Here is a 19,482-nt window from a genome sequence, read left to right on the forward strand (position 1 = left end):
CAGACCGGCACATCTTACAGAGTCAGTTTTCTTGCTTTATTAGTTTTGTGAGGCATGTTTCAGTAACATGAATAAATAATTGTAAAAGAAGCTTTCTAAAATTTTAAGTTAAATATCACAGCCTTGATGATGAAGGAGCTTCTCTTTTACAAAGGTATTTAGATGGCCACTGGTTACATTCCTCATGCACTTGTGAATGTTGACCGAGTACACATCACAGACGTGTATTATAAAGACCGTCATATACAGTCTTTGATACACAGACTGTCATAAATGAGAGACAAACACAGCCACTCTAGAGAAGTGGCATCCGCACGATGACCTACCTCGATGAGCTCTGGTCGCAGGTTGATGGTGCGTAACCAGTCTCGCAAGTGTGGGTAGCTGTCTAGGGCCTCGGGCCTCTCTGTCTCTGGCACTTTCTGCCTGCACTGGAGCTGTTTACAGATGTATTTCATCAGCTTCACCTGCAGGGAGCAACAGAGAACATAGCAGAGATGGGAGGGGCGGGTTAGCAGGGAGACTCACAGTCTGCTACGAGCTACATCAGGAGGAGCAGCGATTCACTGTGTAGAGGGTCTGTCACACCCATGTTGGCAGGGTTTGAAACTTATATAGTAAAAGGATTTTATTCTTACAGCAATACCATATTTTAAAGCAGAAACTGACTGCTGCTGTTTTAACACGAGGGACACGACACGCTGATCTGACAACGGTTTTCACCATCAATAGATGATCCTCTGCTACATTAAAGCCAGACACATGTATTTCTCCACACCCTCACGTGCTGTCCACCCCGCCCCCGAGGTCAGTGTACCTGCAGTGACAACTCCAGTGTTTGTTTCCCTATGCCCCCAAAGACACGAGCTAATTAGATATAAGCTGCTATTATTATCCAGAGGAACAATGACCTGGTCATCTAATGAGAGCATCAGCGGTGCTGGCAGAGCAAATGAGTGAGTTTGCAGGAGGGAAGCAGCAGAGAAGCATCAAAGCTCAGAGCAATGGAAAGAAAGTGCGGTCACTTTCTTTCAAACTTTCTTATTTTCTGTGAGCTACTATATCTTTTTTTTTTTTGTGGCACAGATAAGAAGCCATCATTTTCTTTCCAGTTTTAACTCCTCGTTTATGCGTCCACGATGTGATGGCACTGTGGGGCTAACTGATATATCTGCTGGCTTATCTGATCCTGTCACGAAGATCTTGGTACTGGAGTGTATCTAGTCCAATATGCACCAGAATATCATAGTTTGTTCAGAAGAGCGGTTCAGACACTTTCAGCACTGTCTGCAGCACACACATCAACCTGTGTAGTAGCGTCTCATGACATCAGACATCAGTTAACGTCCTAAACCCCGCTTTACCTTGTGTTTGTAAAAGCAAAACACTCAGCTCATCTATGCAAATGATTCCACTGGACTCTGGCTCGACACATTAAGTCTGTACTAATAAAATATAAAGCTGGAACACTTTACTCCGATACCTTCCAGAACCCACGTCGAGCGCAGTGGTCCTGTGAGTAAGTATAACAATGAACACCGCGGTGTAGGTTTGCAGCAGGCTGCATTGTGCAGCTCAGCGTGACTGTATAGAGTGTCCTTATCTCACAGTCTATCTGTAAGAATCCATTACAGCAGGCAGCACCTTGAGATGAGCTGAAAAGCACCAGCTAGCTCTCGACCCACCACGCACCTCTCGAATGCCTGGGCAACAGAGACGAGCGTGTGTCTTTCTCCGCTCATTCAACTTTCTCCACTCAGCAACCAGGCAGAAACTCATAGAGCCACGCTGCTCTCGGAAAGTGTGGCCTTGGGATGTAAAAAGGCTTCTTCACAGCAGCCAACAAAAGCCTCTCCAACGGAGGCCAGAGAGATGAAAGACGATAGAAAGAAGTTAAATTCTCAACGTGTTGACCCTGACTGGAGCTTTTCAGCTCCGCAAGCAGTCATCAATCATCAGCTGCGCCGAGAGCATTAGAAAATAATAAACCTCAACTTAATCTAATGAAAAAAATATTACCAGACCACATGAAAGGACCTTGTCATAAAAGCTGATTTATCCAAATGAAATGTGCCTAAATGCAAACTTTTAGGCCATACATGCCAAAAGCCTGCAGGCAACCTTTACTAAAACAGGGAAAAAAAAAAAAAGGCCAGCAGTTGGCCTTAGAGGCCAGTCAGTAAGAGGCGCCCCTCCTCTGGGGGGAAGGAAAAGACAGGAACCTATTTTGCTGGAAACCTTTTTACATATGGTCACATATGCAAATGTACTGGCATGCAAGCATGTATACAAAGTAGACAGAAGACAGAAGCAGGACTACACAAAGTGAAACTGTGATAAACTGAACACCCAACCCATTAGAAACTCCTAATAACAGCACCTTAACCTGTAAGCTTCTTTTTGAGACCTGGCCTAGCACAGGCAACAGTAAGAGGCATTTACTCAGTGTAGCTAACGAGCTAGCCTCCTGCTTTACCTCCCTATACACCAGTGCAGTCTTGTGACGTCAGGTAACCTAGCAACCCCTCTTCTTAGTCGTCAGCAACATTTCAGTGGGATTTTCCCAAACATGTGAAACCTGGAGCTCAGACATCACACGCATCAACATACAAACATATATATAATGTCTAGGAACAAAACACAACATTTTTTTTTTTTTGGTATCTTTACTCCCACACAGAGCAGCCTCTTTACCCGTTATCATCTAAACAAGTAAGGTAGATAGGTGCACAGGAGTACACAAAATCCCTCACTGATAACAGTATTGTGCATATAAGGAGCACAGGCAGGCACGGCAGCAAAATAATGGCAGGCCACGTGCATATTATTTTTGGTGCAGAGGGGAGAAAGCAGTCTTTGACGTGTGGCCTGATGGGGTGGGGGGTGTATGGCGTCAGAGCCCACCTGTCAGCGGAGCTAAACAACACCATGGCAACGGCCTAATGCTGCGAGGGGATGAGTGACAACCGGTTTCTCAGGCACCACAGCAGGGAGAGGAGTCCGAGCACAGGCCAGCCTGACGCAGCACACTCGAGGAGCAGATCCCGCCACTCCAATTGTTTTCTCAAGGCTCTTGCTGACACAGTCACTTTGCCGCACCTGCCAAGGCTATAAGCATGGCCCTATCACAGAACTGAGCAACAATGCTCTATCCCCGGAAATGTTATTCGCAGAGGAAGGTCAGCTCTCCCAGACTGAAATCTACACTCACTCCTTGTTGTCAGAACAGGCTCGCTGAATAATAACACTCCTTATGTCATACAGCATTAGCCATATGGCCCCTCTGGTCCAGGGGAAAAAAAAAAAAAAAAAAAAGACATGAGATACTGATCTAAGTTTTGGGGGATCAAACAGAGAGCAGAGAGCATTGAAAGTCAAATCTTGAAGAAAGTATATCTGTAGACTATATTGTGCTCTTATCAAACATGGCTAAAGTTTGTCATAATAAGTTCAGTATAGGCAACGCTCTGTTTACATCAGTTTGCTACTCCTTGCTCCCACATCAGTGAGCAGAGACATCCACAATGTGCTCATCTCAGGTACCCAACTCTGGCTGGGAGCATAGAAGCCCCACGCAACTGCTGCTCAGATATTTTGTTTGGAAGGGGCAGCCAATCAGAAGAAAGATGGCTTAAAAATGATGCACACTTAATGGGAGAGGTGCTCAAACACCTTGTTGCAGACAGAGGATGAACTGAGGGGCTGCACCAAGGCCCAAATTTAATATCAATTACAAAGACATGTTTCACACATATACAGAGATGTACTATTAAAGGGGGAAAAAATACAATGGCTGACATATTTATGCAGGGGCCAGGTCTGTTGGGGATACACAGCTGACAGTCCAAGACAATGGCCTATGTATTGCCCCTCCTCCATCATTGTTAGCACCCATGCAAGTTGATGCTGAGTGGGAGCGGTATGTGGCAGTCCAAGCCTCAACAGACAGACAGACATGTCTAACAGGAGAACATGTGGCCATTTGGGCCAATTAAAATGTAAGATTTACATGCTGCCAAAAGGCGATAATGTTTTGCTTTGTGCATGTTTAAAAATAAAAAAAAGGTTGATTTTTAGATTTATAAGCAGGTATGATTTGGAAATAGAGAAAGCAAATCCATTCTTCACAGAAAAAAGAAAAAAAAAAGGCACATCAGGCCTCAAAATTACAGGATGCAACACAACTCACCCTCAGTTTAAGAATAGACCAACATCTGCCTACACTCTTCAACCGTTCTGATTTAAACACTATGTACTCCTATCTTATTGGTTACTTTTCCAATACTATAAAAAAGAGATAAAAAAAAAGGACGATAAATGGTCAGCACTGATACAGTCACTAGAGCTGTACTTCCTCCTCTGTACCCTCATATGAACAGCATTCTCTGCCGTCTACCTCTAGGCCCCCGACACACACACACACACACACACACACACAGCAGTTGTCATGTCATGAGAAGCAGTACAGCGGATTGGCTTTGATTCTCCCCTCCCCTTTCCTCTCTGCTCTCCCTTCTCGAACAGGCTCTTTGCGCGTCATTTGATTTTCTTATTTAACAACCAACCCTGAAAATGCGTAGGAAGAAAGATGTCTAAATATAGATGCAGCCACAACAGCTCGCACCACGAGCGCGCAGCAAACTCTCTCCAACACCATGAGGAGACAAAACAGAGTGACGCTTTGCTGTTTGCATTACAGAGAGCAGTGATGAAAAAGATAAGGCAGCAAGCTGCTTTTATGCAATGAAAGTATACCTCAAAACACACTGTTTAAGGTTGTGCTGCACAAGCAGAGCACTTGGGTTCCACTGTTATTAGGATGCTTTTAAAGTTGAGGCTTTCATTTGGATGTGTCTTAGAAACAAACAAGGTGATAAAGGCAGCATGAGCGGATGTAATAAAGCAAAAGTCAGGAATACACAAAGAGCTACAGTAAATGTAACAGAAGCACCATGAGAGGCAGACAGAGACTAAGCTGAGTGGGATTAACATGTGAAAAGTGAAGTACCAGTTAGCACTCCATTTGAGAGGCCAGTATCATTATCCTCTCACTGGCAAGGCAGAAAAAACACACAGTTCAAGTGGAATAATAAAGCTCTCTCAATGAGGGAATGAAGTGAGTTCAAGCTGCTCTTGATTGCACTCCAGTGCAATATGGGAAAGATAACCCTTTGCACCACAAGCGTGACAACTACTCTGACCTCACACGGGTTGCTCAAATTCAACACAGAAATAAAAAGAGCTCGCGGCTTTAGCAGGAATGATATCCATGCCTTGCTACAGAACGGACTACCTGCGCGTGACAGTTGCACGGCAGCGCGCTTGCTGGAATTTCAGGACCACGGCACGCCACTACCACCTCGGCACACCTCGGAGAAACGGCACCTTTCACGCAATACTTCCTCGGATTCATTTAAAATCTGTAACCGATGGCCTAATCTACTTAGATGAGGGATGTGGCAAGTGAAATCTGACGGGTGTCTGAAGCGAGAAGTGAAAGTGCACGCTTATGGCAAGAGGTGGTTTCAAAAGAGCGTGCAAGTAAAGATGTGGGAAGTAAGACTGCTGATCAGCACAGGACCCTCTGTGGCATGATCCAGCGTGTGACGAGTAATCTGCATCTTTCTCTTTTTCAGATTTCTTTTGTACTAACTGAACTATCATCGTGCCCTTCACGTTATAAATGAATGCTTACTGTACTGAGGAATTCGGTCGCTTCCTAAAGAACACACAGAACAGCAAATATGACTTCTAAAACTTTTAACATGTCATGTTAAATTTTCAAAGACAGAAAACTGCATATATCACCAGACCGCCCAAAGATTCTCTGCTTATTTTCAAGATTTCCTCACATCCGTCTTTTCAGTTCTCGTTACTTCTCCATTTGTTTCACTGTCTAGGAATCAGCCGGTCAGAGCAAGATCCTACTTGTTTAAAACCAGTATTTCTGAATAAAAAGCATCATGAAGTCTGCTCACTTTCTAAATATGGTCTATAAAAAAATAAAAAAAAACAGAAAGTAAAAGAATAATATGACAGCAACATTACAACATCTTAAAAATGTTGCACATTGCAAAGATGACACAAAAGGAAACCAAGAGGTGACTGCACCTTTCCACTAGAGCTGTGATCTAAGATAATGCTAGTCATGCCTTCTTAGAAGAGTCGATTGTTGTCAGACTTTATCTTTTTGCCACCAGACTTTATCTTTTTGCCACCACTTTGCAGTAACAGCACAGTATGTAGGAACGGCTTCAGCGTGAGCTCAGTGCTGACTAGTTGCTGAAGCAGTTTAAGCGATCAAACAAAAGTACAGCTATAATCAGTGAAAATAAGAATGACATAAACAATTAAGACATAAAATTAGCAAATGAAGTGCAGACTGAGATGCTCATCCCCGCTTCAGTACGGAAAGGATACTGAAGCTTGCGAGACTGTGAGCCAGCAAACTTTGACTTGAGGTAAGCGCGTGCACTGCTTGCGCTTGTGACTTTCAGAGATAGCCCCTAATAACGGTCTCACAGGCACAGGAAAGAGACCCGGGAGCCTTCAAGAAACAGGCGAGAGCGGCACGGCCTGTCCATTGTCATGTAGAACAATGCTGGTGCAAAATGTATCCACATGACAGCATTTCTCAGGAATAACTCTGCCAGATCACATCCTGCTCCAGAGACAAGGTACACATGACATCTGATGAAGAAGAGGTGAATATGTGGAGTAGGAGTTTCTGTCTCTCCACATCACTTTGCACACTTTGTTTCGGACCCATTTGTTCAGTTCAGGCCGGCATTTGATGACCTATAATTTTGCTATCAGAGACCAAAATGCGTCAAAATGCTCAGTTCTTATTAATCCTGTCTCAACGACAGTGGGAGAGGGTTTCCGGCTGAGATCAAATGGAAAACTACAAATATCCAGACTAATTTGCTCTGGTTTGTATTTCAGTGAATAATTTGAATTTTCATTTAATACCAAGCTTCTTTACTTGAGCCTGTAAAAATTGGTTCCCACACAGTAGCTGCCAACTTGCACCTGATGCCTGTCAGCCAGCGAGGGAGCTACCAAATTATTTTATAGAGATTCATATAGTATCCTCAAACCGGATAAAAAGCCACAGCTGGGTCCATAACACAGCTCAATGAGCTCTCCTTTTGTTCTAGGGTAGATTTTTTTTCTCCCTGCAGGCTTTGATATGACCATAAGAGATCCAAACACTTGTTTAGAGCAGGTGATATTATTTCTGATTCTAAAGAGATTATGGATACAGTGTAAACAGTGGTTTAAGGGTCTTCTTCCTTCATTAACTGCGATTCTGGGCCATGCTGAAGGGTTCTTTGAAAACTAGCTGGTTGTGTCTCTGTGTGGCTGAAACAAAGCAATGTGCGCTTTCTGGAACATTACATTTTAGTGCAACAGCACAATTGTTCACAGGGTGTTCGGTTATATAGAAATAAAAGAGACATGGATAATTGATAGCCTCCAACCAATCAGTAGTGAATATTCCTTTTAGCTAAGGTACAAGGCTTAAATAAACCATGAACCAGAAAACCCACCATCTATCATGTCTCCAGGATGTCTCTCCCTACATTTGGAGGCTTTGAACTTGTAATATTCAACTGTTTCCACGTCTCCTAGCCTCATCAAAATATACTGTCTGTATCAGCCATTTATATGCCACAGCAAACCCCCACCCCCACCCCCCCTTCCCATCAGCCTCCTCAGCAACATGCAGGCCAGAGATAAAAACTCCCCCCTTTGTAAAATGACTACAAAACAGAACTATATTAATAAAATTCAGAAACATAGCCCTGCAAAAACTAAATTTGCATTCTCCCTCCCAGAATTTTCCCTACATATGGGAGCATATAGCGTGCGTCCTGTGCTGACGCTTGAACGCTACCAGGCATGACTCCTTCCATCGCACTGCCTGCTATAGTAGGATATGTTGCTCTAAAAGAGCAACGCGCAAAGCAACGTCAAGTCATCCCCGTACGACATAGCTGAATCTGCATCCAGATGTATGAGAGCGGCAGCTCTGCCTGCTGGATGGGGAAACGGATAACCACATGGTATGCGTCGTACATTTGTATTTGTCTTGCAGGCCCCACAGTACAGAGGCAAAACCCAGAGCAGAACGCAACACAGGACCATATAAAACAGCAGTGAGACACTACTGAATGTGTGCCATGAGGCCAGGCGCAATTCAGCTGCACGGCACGGCGCTGTGAAGTATCCGAGGGACTCCTGACAAATAAAGATCACTAATGTTAATCGAATATTCTAGAGGGGATAGTAAAGCTCACGGGACAAAGCAAAACTGCATTATGGGCTTTTTTTTTTTTTTTTTTTTTTGAGTAACCCAGTAGTAGCCTTTATAGCGACAAAATGTGCTCAGCTCACTGACACTGATAGGGCGCCTCGCTCGCAGCCAATATCCAGCCTGTGAGGCGGACATAGCGTTGGGGCTTCATGACTCCGCAATTTGGCTAGACTACTTTCTATCGCCGGACAGAGCCCGTGTGAAAAAGCTCATTACCTCTAAAGTTCGTATTTCTTGCTGTGTGAGGTCGTTGGTCGCGGCGCATTTGGTGCGTAGCCCCTGTAAACTGGAGATGGAGATATCAATCATATTCTGGATGAGTTCGCATTGATGTAGTGCGGCCATCGCTGCGCCACCGCCGCCGCTATCCCTCTCCGGCTGCTCATCGCTCTCGACCATCTTTCCACCTTTAGCATACACACTATCCATTCCTCAGCATTGGGCACGGCTGGAAGGGCTGGAGTCAAACTGCTAAGCTAAAATCAAACATATGCAGCAGTCCAGCGACGCAGCGACCTATTGTGGAAGTTAGCTGACAGCGATTGTACCCCAGCTCCGAATCTGGAAAAAAAAAAGTCTGGGCGCACACAAATGGTTTAAAGATATCAAAACAAGATGCCCGACGGTAACCCGGGTTGGAAAGTGGTCCAGAGTCCGGTAAGGCTCGACTTGTAATTTCACTCAGTTCAGACTACCGATGAGAGGATACTCAAAGCTTCCACCGACACAGCTCTGACAGAGGCTTCCACCGTCTGTCAGCTGTTGGGAACATCATGGGGCGCGGTGCAATCTGGGAAATGAAGTCTTGTAGGGTGGAAAAGACTGCACGCCACATCCATCCGTAAATCGCTCATGCAAATAAGCAAATGAACAAAATAATTGTTTTGATAAGCACTAAAGTGCATTTAAACATTGCTGCATTATGGCGAGGTGCAGGTCTTTTCCCACACCTCTTTTGGGCACGTTATTAACAAATTAACGACCGCTTAATTGCATTAAGCTGCTTTGATATCGCGCATGCTGATTCACTGTCACACGGCTTACTGGAACATAAACCAGAGTAACTGTTGTTTGAAATGTCTGTCTTTCTCCGACTGTGATCATTTTTGTGCTGAAAAAGCCACGCCGGGTCACAGGGACGCGTTTCAGGGATGCCTAATGGAACATCTTTAATGTTTTGTTGTTCAGTTTTCCCTTTCCTGATGGAAAAAGGGCCTTCAATGACAGCAAAAAGCAGATAACAAAGGGACTGCAAAATAATATTAGATATGTCGCAGAGGTGCTACAAGGACTCAGGATACCCCCCCCCCCTTTTTTTTTCTATTCTGATTGCACATTAGTACAGAGAGGCAGGGCAATTCCAGAGTAGCTTTGGACACCAAGAATAATCACCACCTTTCACCTCACTTGCAGCTCCATGCACTGTCATTACACTGTGTGGAGCAAAACTGATGCACCAGAAGAGCTACTTGGATAGGGATTTTAGCAATATGATTAACAGTACACACTAGACTAGTATTTTCCTGTAGGGTAACATAGATACACCATAACTATTTGCTTTTCTTACACACTTTAGGAGCGACACTGTGAATCAATGCGAAATCCTCAACTCATCAGTTCAAGCTCACAGACTGAAGGGGACATCATAACTGCATGTAGTTGAGTATATAACGTCTTTACACCCAAAGAGTACAGGGTATTTTGAGCTTTAAAAGTACATGTTGTATTTTTATGTCTATAATTTGGAACAAACAAGATGAGCATTAAAAGATCATTAAAAGCCACAAGAGCATGCGGGAAGAAATGAAGAAATAACAATTTGTTACTGCAAACTTGAGATGGAGGTAGATCGTCTGTCCTCATATCAGGACAGTGCATATTATAGCCATGGGGGTGGGATGAATTTGCAGGTTTCCACAACCACTAAGTAACAGTACACATGGCTTATTGCTGCAATGAGGGTGTGATGTTCCTTCCTTTAATATACCCTGATTATACAATGGAACGTGAGTCACTTCTCATGGAGCCCTGTGTTCCTTCTCTCCATCTGTCTGTCTCTTCTCCTCTTCTGATTGCAGGGAAAACTGTAACTGTGTCTTATACTGGCCAAAAAAAAAAAAAAAGCACCAGTACAGATAGCAGACTGACATGGTAGCACATAGAAATCAGACAACACAGAAGTGAAAAACCAAATGGAGGGATTAGAAACCTCACTCTGGTGGTTTTGGTACGCCACTGAGTCAGCCTCTAATCACTAGAAACTATAAAAGTCAAAATGAACAACTTCATTCATCTTAAACTAATCTGCAACCTGGCAAACAAAAAACACTTCACTGAATTGCACATACAGTATATCCAAGTTTCAAACCTCGTACAAACCTAAATCCTAATTGAAACACAATAGAATCACTAGTAAATTCAACAAGTTTGGGTTAATATTAAGTTTATCTAAATATGAAAATATCAGTTGTTTAAACTAAGCATCTTGTTGAATTCACTTATCTTCTCAAGGCATCACAGTATAATAGATATTTCACAAATATAATAGAAGTCCATCCACCAGCCTTGCAGTAATGGAATGAAACAGACTTGAGCTATTGTTGTTGATCCACCACTTTGTGAATTCAGTCCTGCTGTATTAACAGCACAGATTTGATGATGAAATGCCAGCAGGACACCAGGACAATTTCAGCTCCTCTTTGTCTTCAAAATCAAGTTACAAAGTAGTAACAGAGGGATCAGTGGAATGAGGGCTTTCCAAAGAAACGAATACTAGTATATTACAGGTTTAACTCATAGAGGACACATACTCTAGCAAACATATCAAGCAAAATGAAAAAGGTGAAATACGAGGACAGCTATTTTCTGGACATTGTGTCTTCGTGGCTACTTAACTATTAAACTGACATAACACAAAAAGGTGACACGTGAAGCCTCTACAGTATCTCTATAGAAAACAAACCAAAAAAAATATCATTGTCTCACCATTTGTTCCTCCTCCCCCTGTGCTCTCTTTTTGCTGCAGTTTTTTTCCAAGACTTTATTTCCAATTTAAATAACTGGCCTTTGACCTCATTAATAGCATTGTGCATCATGCAGGTAATCCCAGGTGTGTCTTTGTGGTGCATAAGCGATCATCAGACAGTTAACAACTCGCTGACACAACTCACAGAGCAGATCCTTTCCCAGCCTGATGGTCTCTTAAGCCGTTTAACCTGTTGTACTATTGGACAGCCAAGACACAACACACAGCATGGAGCTCCCAGCTTCAGATTAAATTAGGCTGTGGACAGTCTAATTCCATCTTCTTTGCTAGCCAGGATTCCCAGCAGGGATCCTTCAGGTCTTTGGTAGGTTGAGCCCAAAAAAGAGCATTTAAGACTTGCAGCCTTTAACATGTAAAGCCCGCAGCGCAGATGACAAGAGGTGTGTCTCATTGTACTACTTGGATACTTACTTTGGCAAATTCAAATTATTAAGTCAGTTAGAATGTGTGTGTGTGTGTGTGTGTGTGTGTGTGTGTGTGTGTGTGTGTGTGTGTGTGTGTGTGTGTGTGTGTGTGTGTGTGTGTGTGTGTGTGTGTGTGTGTGTGTAAAATGTAATTAAATGTAATGTAACATCCAGAGTGCACACGTTCAGTGGTGCATATAGGTTTGTGAACCCTTAAGAATGCATAAATAAATATGATCTAGAGAATGAATGATTATTTAACCTAACATTATTATCTAATAGCAGATGCTTTCACTGGACAACAGTTTCTGAACTACAGGCAGGAGAATTTAGCTGAACTCTTTTGCTCTGAAGCCACAGTGTTGTGCAGAGTGTGCTTTGGCATTGTCTTGTTGAAATAAGCAAGGCCTCTGAATGGGAACATATGTAGCTCCAAAACCTGTATATATTGTTCACAGCATTAATGGGACCTTCACAGATTTACAAATTACTCACACCATGTGCACTGATACCATCACAGATGCTGGCAGTTAAGCCAGATGGTCACTCTCTTTATCCATGAATGCAACTTCCGTGATTTCCAAAAAGATTTCAGTTTCAATGTGACTTGAAGGCCTGAAGCAGTTCAGTCTGGATATCCACTTTTTCTAATTCTTCTAATGATACTGTGATACTGTAGATGATGAAATCTCCAAACCTCCATTAAAAATGTGACACTGAGAAACATTGTTGGGCTGTGTGCCCACAAAGCCTTCATCGCTTGGTGAACCACTTAATCATTTGCAAACTTTTAGAAATGTGATGCTTGCAGAAATATTTTAAAAACAGCATATATTCTCTCCCAAAAGTATATTGTCTTTTAACTTTCAGTTGTCTACAGGGTTTAATAGTTTAATGATCATTGCTTTCTCCACGCCGCACATCAGGCATTTTCCTCTTAATTTAAATGGATTTTATATCTTCTTCAGTCTGTATAATATTCAAGTTCAAAACAAGCAAATGTAAAATAAAATGTTGGCTGCTTGATTCCCCAGAGCTGGAAAACAGGTGTAGCTACCTTCAGAGAGGACCACAATGAAACGCCTGTGAAATATGCATAGACACCACCATCTGCTGGACAACTGTGAAAAAAACATTACACGTTGAGGCTGAAGAAGTTCTGCAGGGTAAAATAAGGACAATTAAGATTTGATGAAACTCTTTAAAAAAGATGATGCGTATGCAAAACCAGTCGATACCAATACATTCGAAAGTCTGTGTTTCACATACCAACACGGACATTAAGCACATGCTGGGCTGATGGCTTTCACGGTTGATTAACAGCACCTGCTCCAGCCAGCCTCTCAGTTTGTTTCCTGCTTGGTAATGATGACTGCTGGTGGAAGAGTTTAATTGTCTAAGAATGGAGCATGAGTTTTCTGTGCCAGATCTGATGGCCACTCTGTTTCAGAAACAAGTTGTCCTCGGGGGACTTTCATGAACTAGGGTGAACTAGGGAATAGTTTGGGTAACAGTTGAAGCAGTTCTTGCAGAGCACAGACTCTAAAAATAGTCACTAAAAATAGTCGCTTAGAATACAGGGGAGTTCCAAGGGATAGAAAATGCTAATTTATGCCACAAAAAATGTTTATACAATCTCATTTCTTCCTAGAATATTTTCAGAAACCTGTTTTTTGCAGTGTGTTAGCAACCATGAAAAACATTTAGACGGGATAGCTACTAACAGGGTATACATGTCAAGGGCAAATCCTATTAAAATGATTCAAAAGCCCTATATTATTCCTATATTAAATCATTTTTGGCCACTAGATGACAGAAAAACTCAAAACAAGAGCAAACCCTTACATATTAACCTCATACTACCCTCAGCAGTCATGAAACAACTTTACTATTGTGTGTACAGCCACTGTGTGAATGCTAGACAAATATAGGGAAAGGCATTGCAAACTAGCTCAGGCCTTCATTTCTTTATATGTTGCTGGAAAAATGGGAAATAGGCAAAGATTTATTGAAACATGAGCAAATCTACATGGAAATGCATATAGGGCAAAAACAGTTTGTACAATTCTAATGAACTTGAAAGTCAATATTTGGTGTGACCACCTTTATTCTTCAGCACAGCCTGAACTCTCTGAGGCAGCTTTCTTCTCATTTCTTTAAGTAGTTTTCAGGAATAGTTCTCCAGGCTTCTTGAAGGACATTCAAAGCTCTTCTTTGGATGTTGGTTGCCTTTTGTCTTGGTCTCTGTTGAGATGATCCCACACTGCTTCAATAATGCTGTGATCTGGGCTGTGGGGAGGCCAATCCATAAAACCATACCTAACCAGGTATTGTCATTGTCATGCTGAAAAACGAAGCTGTTGCCAATCAGATGCTTTCAGGAATGCTACTGCATGGTGGATCAAAATCTGACGTCACTTTTCTGCATTTCATTCCATCAATTTTGACAAGATCTCCAACACCACTGTCTGAAATGCAACCCCAAACCATGACAGAGGTTCCAGCGTGTTTGACAGATGGCTGTAGACACTCACTGCTGTACTTCTCTCCTGACATCCTCAGCACATATTGGCAATGATTTGAACCAAAAATTTCAAACTTGGATTCCTCACTCCAGCAGACCTGTAATTTAGCATACCTCAGCTTTTTCTACCTGTTTCCCTTCCTTAAGAATGACTTCCCCTGAGACTTCTGATGAGGCTTTTGCGAAGATGGATCAGATGAAAGACCAGATCTCTTAGGTCCTGTGCCAGGTCTTTGCTGGATATATTTTTTACTTCTTAAGGACTTGGCTTTCAGATACTGTTCATCTGGTATACATAGTTTTTTGGGGGCTGCCACTTGTTCTTTCATCCTCCACTTGTCTTGTTTCCTCAAATTTATAAGGACATACTGCACACCATGCCGAGATATGCCATGTTTTCAGCTAAAAGCTCTTTGGGAATCACCTTGGTGGTGCAAAAATTTTATGCCTGTCAAACTGTTATTGTCGGCATTTTTCAGTTTCAGCTAATGAAATGGGAACAAGTCACAGGGTTGTTTTTTATTGCGACAGGCTGCTACTCAAAAAAGCATACCTCCTTGGTGCCCATGTGGGGGCACTGTGGGCCACCATCTCATCCTTTAGTGTGGGCTGTCCAGACTGATCAGACAGAGGCCCACAGTGGGGCCCATTGTGAACTTGCAGAGTTCCAACAGTATGCCCACACTTTATGTATGGGCTGTCTACTGGGGCTCCACATGGGCCCTAGAGTGCAGGGCCCAGACGTGAGCCACATTTCGTGCTGACATATTTGTCACACTTACATGTTCTCCTGGAGAGGGGCTGGACTCTGTTCCAGTCTGGAGTTTCCCTTGGTGAGAGGTACAGTAGTGGACTAGGAGTGGGTATCCTTGTATCCCCTTGGTTTGCTGCCTGTATATATAGGAGCTGACCTGTCAACTGATCACAAGCTGGTGTTGAGTTGGATCAGGTGGCCGTGAAGGATGCTGGACAAGCTGAAGAAGGAGTCCTATCAGGCTTGGTTAGCCTGTGGGACTTGGGGGACAGCTGATAGGTACCGGTAGGCCAAGCAGTACACAGCTTGGGTGGTGGCTGAAGCAAAAACTCAGGTGTGGGAGGAGTTTGGTGAGGCCATGGAAAAAGATTTTCAGACTGCCTCGAAGTGATTCTGGCAAACTGTCAGGCAATTCAGGAGGAGAAAGCAGTGCTCTACTCACACAATGTATAATGTGGGTGGGGAACTGCTGACTTCAACTGAGGATATAGTCAGGTGGGGTCTGAGCTATACTATGGGGGGATCTCGCTCCTCAGCCTTGGGAAGGTCTATGCTAGGGTGCCTGAATCTGAGTCAAACTTCAGATTCAGGAGGTACAATGTGGAATGCTGGATCAGATCTTTATCCTCTCAAGGATATTGTGCCTCAAAGTTTGCCCATCCAGTCCGCACGTGTTTTGTGGACTTGGAGAAAACATTTGGCCATGTCTCTAGGGCGTCTTATGGGGGTGCTGTGGGAGTACGGGGCGTCTGACCTGTTGTTGCAGGCCAGTCAGTTCCTGCACCACTGCAGCGAGAGCTTGGTCAGACATGCAGCCTGATAAAATATGGAGTATGCAGTTTAAGCCAAGTCAGATTCATTTCTGGTGCGTGCTGTACTCCGCCAGGGCTGCTCCTTGTCACCGATTCTGTTTATAATTTTTATGGACAGAATTTCTAGGCATAGCCAAGTGGTGAAAATCTTATTGGCCTCGGAATCTCATCTCTGCTTTTTGTGGATGATGTAGTCCTGTTGGCTTCATCAGGTGGTGGCGTCCCACTGGAGCGGTTTGCACTCAAGTGTGAAGCGTTGGGTAAAAGAAATAGTGTGTCTAAGTCTGAGGCCATGTTCTTCAGTTGGAAAAGGGTGGTGCACTCACTCTTGGTCAGGGACCAGTTGCTGCCCCAAGTAGAGGAGTGGGGTCTTGCTCACAAGTGAGGGGAGAGGAGAGTGGGAGATTGACAGATGGATTGGGGCTGCATTTACAGCGATGCAGATGCTGCACCGGCATAGGCATAGGAACCGGGGGGGACATCCCCCCCAATATTGGAGACAGGAGCATTTGTCCCACCCCCAAAAGTACACCGCGGAGGAGAAAAATACTTGATTTTGAAATCGCACGCTTTTATTTTGAAGCTGCAACATAGCGTTATGTCACTGCATATTTTAATAGCTGTTTTTTTTTTTTAACTTAAGGTTGATATTAAAAGTGAATAATTTGTTCATTACATTATCTATGAGGGTTCTTTCATGTCAGAACGTTGTTTAATTAAAGAACAGTTCTATTGACAGTCAACCTACATAAATGCATTTTTGATCAGTATTAAATGTTTTCGATGAATAAAACTTTGCACTTGTGTGCGCTAATAAATTACTTTTGTGCTACTGAAATATTTAGCTTGCTAGTATCAGTGCAGCCACCTGATAAAGTAAGCTTACATCCCTGAAATGACATGGTCATTATGCTCGATAAAAGACTCAAGCCATTTTGTTTGGTGTTTGCCCACGTCTTACGATTATAAAACATATACATACGGTATGTAAATTATTATTATTATTATTGCAATAATATAGGTGTACACAACACAATTTTTCCAAAAAGCATTTGAAAAAGAAGAAAGTAAAAGATCAAATAGCATTTTTTTACACTTTGCTCACAGTATTTACAGATCTGTCAGGTTTCCGATATGTGCCCCCCCCCATTAGTAAACTCATTCCTACACCCTTGCACACTCTAATCAGATAATTAACTCAAAACACCTGCAAAGGCCTTTAAATGGTCTCTCAGTCTAGTTCTTCTTCTACACAATCATGGAGCAAACTGCTGACTTGACAGTTGTCCAAAAGATGATCATTGACACCTTGCACAAGGAGGGCATGGAAGGGCTGATAGAAAAAGGCAGAGCATGGAGCATGATGGGTCAAAGGCACGGGCTGATATCTGACCTCACATTAGCCACCTCCACAAAGAAATTGAAAAGGTTTTTATATATTTCTCAAATGAAGGTTTAGTGCAGTCTGTGGAACATCAAGAACAGTGTCTACAGTTTTAAACACTATACAATAGAAGACAAGAATTACAAAACAAAAGCAATCTAATATTTTTAAAAATTTATTAAGACTTAAAACAGTAACACTGATGTTAAAACAGTAACATCATTTTAAGTATTGAACACTGAATTTAAGGTCAAATTTTTAGTTTTAGCCAATTTTCAAAAGAATCGTTGCTCCTCAGTGACGCTTGAATAGGATGGTAACTTGTTCAAGGTCACGATTATATCTGATGTTTTATAGGCTTTTTTTAAAAAAATGTCTTATTTCCACAAGAATCCACACCCCCAGAATCAGATGATTCCCTATGAGCAAGCGCTTGGCAACAGTGGGGAGGAAAAACTCCCTGTTGACAGGAAGAAACCTCCGGCAGAACCAGGCTCAGGGAGGGACGGCCATCTGCCGCGACCGACTGGTGGGTGAGGGGAAAGTGAAAATATTAAAAAAAAAAAGCCAAAATGATGGTTTTTTTGGAGCAACTTAGCAATAAATTTTTCATCAAAGTGCTGGGCTGGTGTAATAATTAACTGAGTTTTGGGTTTCGCAGTGTGGACAATTTGGGCAACTTTGATGAGACTGCGGAGGATAGCAGAAGCAGGCGTGGAAGGCATCTGCATTGTTTTTAAATTGAATGTCACACTCTTCACTGTTGCTGCTCCACGTAGAATTTAGGTGTACAGCTGGGTTTTGGACACTCCAGTCTGTACTGTGTGGGCTGTTTGACTGCCAACTGGAAGGCTGCTGACAGAGAACAAGGCTTTGATCCTCTGTGTTCTTCATGTCATTACAATGGTCTCTGAAGGAACTCTGCGAGAGGCCGGGGTCAAAGAATGGATGCCGGAGAACCTCCAAGGGAGAGATGCGTTGGTTGGCATCTAAGTGCAGCATCTGTTTAATGAGGCTCACCAACAAATCCTGGCCGCTTTGGTGGCCTGTTTTCATTTTCATTAATGTTCCAGATCATCAAGACGCCTGAGCTTTACATATCTGGTTTCTTGCGCTTGATATCCTGTCTCACGTTGAAATTGTTCTTCGGATTTAAATTTCCACCGCTGATCACCACGGTTGTCTTGTACGAAGAACAAATCTGGATCAAATCCACGATCTAAGACAGTCTGGTGGCTGGCCCTCAGTGCGTATTATGAATCTGAAAACATCATAATCCCTCTCACCAGGGTAGAGAGGCCGCCCTATGGCCAGCTCCACAGCTATCAGGCCCAGAGACCACATATCAATAGCTTGATCGAATGGAGCGTGGAGCATTACTTCTGGTGCCTTGTACCAAACTGTCTGCACACAGTCACCTGGAATTACTGCAGACACGGGACACGCCAGTCCAAAATCAATAACTTTCACTTTGATGGGAGACTGAGTGCGGTCCACAACCATCACGTTTTCTGGCTTGAGGTCAGCGTGTATTATTCCCATGGCACTCAGGTGGGACAGGGCATTGGCCAGCTGATATAAAATTGGCCTCAGCTCACATATAGGAAGGCCTTGGTTGCAACAGTCCTCCATGTAATCCAGCAGGCTTTGATCAAGGAGTTCATAATTGAGGCACCGATGTTTTGCCCCTTTTGATGTATACCCTCCTGTTTTTACCTCCTATGAGTTTCTCCAGATGTCACCTTTTGGTTTTTATTTTGTCAACGAAAAAGCCATTACATTTGACAAGATTGCAGCTGTCTGGATCCAGGCATCTCAGCTTGTCGAGGATGAACATTTCTTTTTTTGCCTTTCAAAATTGCAGGGTGGTTCTTATTGACTTTGATCACCACAGATTTGTTGGTTTAAACCAAAAACCAAAACCAAAGCTGCCCTCTCCAAGGAAAGCCTCCACTCTGTGGCATTTTCCCAGCACAGTTCCTTCAAAGATGTCAAGATCACTGGATGACATTTTGAGCTGTGTTTTCTCAGCAACTTGTGGAGAATTTTTTCAAAAATTCTTCTAGTTGCTGTTAGGAAATTGTTAAGAATTCAAAACTGTTTTCAAAACTGTTGTGTTGCATTCGGGTGAGAAGTCTGATACACACTGGATGAAAGTTTCAAATGTGTCCACTTAAGGAGTTCTATTTAACACAATTTCTTTTGATTCTTTGAGGGGGGGTATGCGTGAGTGTGCGC

This window comes from Archocentrus centrarchus, chromosome 14, assembly GCF_007364275.1.
Source record: "Archocentrus centrarchus isolate MPI-CPG fArcCen1 chromosome 14, fArcCen1, whole genome shotgun sequence".
NCBI classification, from domain to species: Eukaryota; Metazoa; Chordata; class Actinopteri; order Cichliformes; family Cichlidae; genus Archocentrus; species Archocentrus centrarchus.